The 6000-nt window shown below is 39.1% G+C and overlaps 1 long non-coding RNA gene across 1 annotated transcript; it reads left to right on the top strand.

Annotated features, from left to right (window-relative positions):
- The first annotated feature begins 339 nt into the window (after positions 1-339).
- LOC133852262 (uncharacterized) lies at positions 340-2782 on the top strand. The gene is made up of 3 exons (XR_009895910.1): positions 340-752; positions 1391-1418; positions 2261-2782. It is a non-coding gene; the product is annotated as an uncharacterized LOC133852262 (long non-coding RNA).
- The last annotated feature ends 3218 nt before the right edge of the window (positions 2783-6000 follow it).

Genomic DNA, 6000 nt, shown 5'->3' with positions numbered 1-6000 from the left:
AGTAATATTATCAGTGTAATAATGTTATTCAGATAATAATCTTTGCTATAAAACGATCTGGACTCTAAACGGATTTAAATTGATATTTTAATCAATTAGATTAAAATAATAAAAATGTGAGATAAAAATATTTGTGGTAAAAAAAATAATTAGTAAGTTTTGATAAATATCTTACAAAACTTAATTTTTAAGTTTTGTATGAAAATATATAAAAGTATTAATATTAAAAGATTAACTTAAGAAATTTTTGAAGATTAAATCATATAATAATAATAAAATCTTATCAAATAAATTAACTTAATCAACAAGTTCTAAAGAAAAATATGTTTCAACTTGCTGATCAAGTTGTTTCTCTGTTTTAACCGACAATCTCCCATACTTCTTCTTTTACTCTTTCTTCCTTCTTTCCTCTTATTTTCTTCTTCCTCATTTCTTCTTCCTGTCTTCCCCAAACACGTATAGAGACGAGAGAGAGAGAAGCAGAGATGAGAGACCGAGGGAGATCGAGAGGTTGAGAGACTGAGTTTGAGAGAGAGAGATGCTGAGAGAGAGTGGAACAGAGAGAGAGATCGACGGGAGAGAGAGAGGATCCGATCGACGGTGGGCCAGCACCGACAGAGCAGGAGGCCGGAGGTGCGATTTCCGGCCAATCATGGGTGGGTCGTTGTCGGAAGCGATTTCCAGCGGCCTGTGATGCAATTCCGGCGAGTGGCTCCGACCGGTTCTACCATTTTTCTTGGTGGATTTTCTGGGTAAATTTCCTAAAAGAATTCATAGTAAAATGTTTAATTTGAGGATTGATTGGGATGATTCTTAAGCTTTGTTTTCCGGTTGATTGTTTGTGATTTTCCTGTTTGGTGTTCTTCCTCTGCCCAGTTGTGCGTGTGTAGCTTTTATTCCCTGGGTTCCGGATGTGTGGATTTTGGGCGGTAGTCATGTGATATTTTGGGTACGGGTAATTGGTTTATGTAACTAAATTAGTTTGGAGTTTTTATTATTTGTAGGTTGGTTTGTTAAAGTGGTTTTGGGTAAAGAAATTGGTATTTCTAAAGTGATCCTTTTTAAGAGAAAATGGATTTGAGAGAAGTTTGGTGGTGTTAATGAGTGGGTATTTTTATAAGGTGTTTTGAGTCTTGTTGATTCTAGACCATTTGGTGTTTAGCTGTGTATTGGTTTTAAGTTTGATGATAGTTAAGTGTGCTAAGTTGGTTGTTGTAATTATTTATGCAAAGTTTGGAGAATAATTATCATATTGAGTTTTTTATAAACTCAATATGATAATTGATGTTCTGATTTTCTAAATGAAAAGGATAATTGTATCTTTGTATATACAATTAGGTTCATGAGTGATGATATTAATATTCTATGTATATAAATATGTTTATTGCAGGTGATGAGTTAAGAGACTGCACTGGAAGGTAGTAAGTATTTCTAGAATACTTACTTGTAACTTTCTATAATGTCATGATTATGGATCTGTTTATTTGGTTGTGCATGTGCTTTTACATATTTTCTATTTCTAATTAAACTGCTTAATAATGAGCTGGTAGGCAGAGGGGGTTATAGGCCAGTGGTGGGACAATCAGATCCCGGCTGAACCTAATAAGTAACTTGACGCTGGGACCTTTGACTTCCAGTAACTAACCAATTAACGTTAAGTGAGGGGACGGTAATCCCGGGCTAACATGCTATACCGGACCTATAGCTTCGCGAACGAGTGGTGTGCAAAAGATGATTAATTAAGACACTGCATTAAAACTGCCACGTTACTGCTTTATCCTTATGTTTTTATTCTCTCCATGCTTGCAGAGCATGAATTTGATATACATATAATCATAGAGTTATATATTCATTGTGTTGCATTTCATAAATAAGTGCATATTCATTATATTGGAACCAGTAGACTGACCCATATATTTATATATATGGGCAGTAGTTCATTATGCAGGTACAAAAGGTTATTAAATTAAATGATTGGATTTTGTTAGTATTGAAGAGTTAAAGCTGATATTAATGTAGCTGATGATTTCCTTGTAGAGTTTGTATTCTTTTGGAAAGTAGTATACTTAGAGGAATACTTGTATTTGATAGATTTTCCATGTATGTTTTTAGTGTCACCAGTGACACTTATTTCAATGTATAGTTGAATGATTTCATAATGAATATCTAGAAGTAATTCAGTTAGCTTAATGTGTTATGATTCCGAAGTTGTAAAAGAAAAATTATATTCTGCTGCTAATTTATACTCTGATGATGTCAGTGTTGATGTCTTAATGATACGTGAAAATTCAGAATTGCCCTATTCTGGAAGGCGGTTGCAGAAGACCGTCCGGACGAGGCTAACTTCCGTCCGGACACTCGATAGTCAGAGTTCGAATTTGAGTAGATTTAGGATTTCTGTAAGCCTATAAATAGATGGCTCTAGGCTTGTAATTTGTATGAATTCTGTATCGAATTCCATAGTGCATAAAGGGTGTTTAGGAAGAATTGAAGATCCGCTAGCTCTCTAGCCGTTGCCGGTGTGTGCTCCTTATTCGTGTGAAGTCTATCTTAGGGGTCGACCCTAAGGTAAATAATTTCATCAAAGACCCCTTCAAGTAGAAGACTTGGTTGGGAAGCGTTCACGATGGGTTTTGTGTTCTAGTTAAAGGTATGACTACTGTAATGGGTTTTGTGAGTATGAGTGCTTTGTAACTTGCTTTGTCTTTGGATAGTGAATTTCTTGGGTTTGGTTGCCCCGCAATCATTTTTCTTTTCACAGAGTTTCTACTTCGTCAACAAATATCTTGTTTCTTTTATTTTTCCGTATTTGAGATATTTTGTTGCACACAAACACATACTTGGTTGTTTAGAAGTCATTATTTATTTTCAGAGTAGTTGAGTTGTGCGTCATTCAAGGTCTTGTTGGCATAGTAGATGACATGAGGAAACTTCTCCACTCTCTGCCCCAACATTGCTCCCACAGCATAATCAGAGGCGTCACACATTATTTCGAACGGCAAATCCCAATTAGGTGGCTGAATGATTGGTGTGGAGGTTAAGGTCTTCTTCAGAACTTCAAAGGCTGCATGGCACTCGTCATTGAAATCAAATGGAGTATCTTTTGCAAGCAAGCTGCACAAAGGTCTCGCTATCTTACTGAAGTCCTTGATGAATCTTTTGTAGAACCAAGCATGTTCTAGAAAAGACCGAATCTCTTTCATTGTCCGCGGGGGCAGAAGGTTGGAGATAAGATCCACCTTGGCTTTGTCAACCTCTATACCTCTGTGGGAAATGACATGACCCAAAATAATCCCCTGTTTTACCATGAAGTGACATTATTCCCAATTCAAAACCAAGTTCTTCTCCTTACATCGTACCAACACCAAGGTGAGATGGTGCAGCCACTCCTCAAATGAAGATCCAAAGACTGAGAAGCCATCCATAAATATCTCCAGGTGACGTTCAACCATATCTGAGAATATGCTAATCATGCACCACTGAAAAGTAGCAGGCGCATTGCACAACCCGAAAGGCATACGGTGATAGACAAACACATAGAAAGGACAAGTGAAAGTGGTCTTCTCCTGATCTTCGGGGTCCACCAGAACTTGATTGTAACCATAGTAGCCATCAAGGAAACAGTAGTAAGCATGGCTAGCCAATCTCTCCAATATCTGATCAATGAAAGGTAGAGGAAAGTGGTCTTTCCTTGTCGCATAATTTAGCTTTTTGTAGTCGATGCACACTCTCCATCCCAACAGAACACAAGTTGGGACCAACTCATTCTCCTTGTTTTTAATCACTCTAATCCCCACCTTCTTGGGCACCACATGAATGGCACTAACCCACTTGCTGTCAGAGATTGGGTATATGATTCCTGCATCCAGAAGTTTGATCACCTCAGCTCGAACTACCTCTTGCATGGTTGGATTCAACCCTCTTTGTGGCTCACGAGAGGGTTTATCATTTTCTTCTAGATGAATCTTGTGCATCACCATTGCAGGGCTGATGCCCTTTATGTCTCCAATTGAACACCCCATGGCTTCTTTATGTGCTTTCAACACATCCAGCAATTTATGTTTTTGAGCCTCACTTAGGTCAGTAGCAATGATCACCTGCAGAGATTCAGTAGGGTCAAGATATTTGTATTTCAGAGTGTCCGATAAAGGCTTCAGTTCCCGCTTGGCAGGCTCAACTGCTGATGGAGATGGATTAGGTGATGATGTCTCAGTGATTTCTCCAGTGTCAGTTTTTGTCTCAGGAGTTGAGTCCAACAGGGCATCAGCTTGCTCAAGTAATGTATCCAAGTCCATGTCGCCTTCAAATGTAATAAGGCACGTTCCCAACTGGTCTTCAACACTAGGCTTGTTGACAATCTCTTCCACTATCTTCTATTGTGCATGCACTTTTGGCCTCTTCATATTCAAATGGTTGCCTGCTGATATCAAAAATATTTAGCTCCACTGTCATGTTCCCGAAGGATAACTTCATGACTCCAGTCCTACATTTGATTAGGGCATTAGCCGTAGCTAAAAAGGGACACCCTAATATTACTAGAATCTGAATCTCTAGATTCACAAACCGATTTTGTGTCTAAGACGATAAAGTCCACAGGGTAGTAGAACTTATCAACTTTGATCAAAACATCTTCAATGATTCCCCTCGGGACTTTCACAGATCTATCAGCCAGCTAAAGTGTCATTGATGTGGCTTTCAGCTCTCCCAATTCCAATTAGACATAAACTGAATATGGCAAGAGATTCACACTAGCCCCCAAATCCAACAGAGCTATTTCAACCTTGTTATCACCTATCATGCACACAATTGTAAGACAACCAGGGTCTTTATACTTGATAGGAATCTTGCACTGGGGAATAGAGCTGACCTGCTTAGTTAGGAAAGCTTTCTTGGGAACATTTGTCCTTTTCTTGATAGTTACAAAATCCTTCAGAAATTTGGCATATGAAGGCACTTGCTGAATGGCATCGAGGAAAGGAATGCTGATTTGCACGTGTTTAAACACTTCCAAAATGTCATCAAACCTTGAGCCTTTCTTGGGAGCCGTCAATCTTTCTGGAAATGGAGCTTTGGGAAAAACTTTCGGGGACTCTCCTTAGCAATTTGAACGACAGTGTCTGGTACAAGATTTCTTTCAGCCTTGTCATGGTTTTCTTCCTCTTTTGCTGCCTTAGTGGCCTCTTCAGGCATGGCCACTTGATTATCTACGCGTCTTCCTGACCTCAAAGTTGTGATGGCTTGCACATGCTCTTGCCCATGAGAAGGAGCAGATGTACTTCCAATAACAAATTGTCCTTTTGGGTTGGGCACTGGTTGACTATGGAACTTTCCTCTTTCTCTTTCCCCCACTTGATTAGCTAATTAGCCAATTTGCCCTTCCATCTTGGCAATAGCTTGGTGCGTGAACTGCTTGGAATCCTTGAACTCATTCTTAAGTTCTTGTTTAGTCTAGCTATTGCTCATAGTGGCGGCCTTAAGCTCTTGTATGGTCTGGTTGTTGCTTATGGTGACACTCTTAAGCTCTTGAATATTTTGGCTAATTGCCTTTATGAATGCTTTGACTGTGTCTTCAAATGATGATTGTGGTGCCTGTTGTGGCTGTGGCATTTGAATGGTAGACTAGAAAGTAGGAGGTTGAGTTTGGTGAGATGACCGGAATTGATTTTGAGCCTGTGAAGGGAATCCATGAGGATATTGATTATGAGCTTAATTTGAGGTTCCCCCTTGATTTAGAGGTTGATTTTGCTTCCAAGAGAAATTGGGATGGTTCCACCATCCTGGATTGTAAGTCTCAGCAAAAGGTCCACTTGTTGGTTTCCTACAATCATTGAAGGCATTGACCTGCTCCAGCGGATATTCAGCCACTATTGACAGAGGTTGGTAGTTTTTAGTAAAGTGCATCGGGCTGGCGCATAAAGAGCATTCTTCAGCTTGGTAAATATTTGTTGCAGTTACTGGCTTGTTCAAAGCAATGGCTTCAACCGTATGCATGATATTCTT

The sequence above is a fragment of the Alnus glutinosa genome, chromosome 12 (assembly GCF_958979055.1).
Source record: "Alnus glutinosa chromosome 12, dhAlnGlut1.1, whole genome shotgun sequence".
In the NCBI taxonomy this organism is placed as follows: domain Eukaryota; kingdom Viridiplantae; phylum Streptophyta; class Magnoliopsida; order Fagales; family Betulaceae; genus Alnus; species Alnus glutinosa.
The sequence above is the reverse complement of the archived record's forward strand: the minus strand, read 5'-3'. Positions and strand labels throughout refer to the sequence as shown.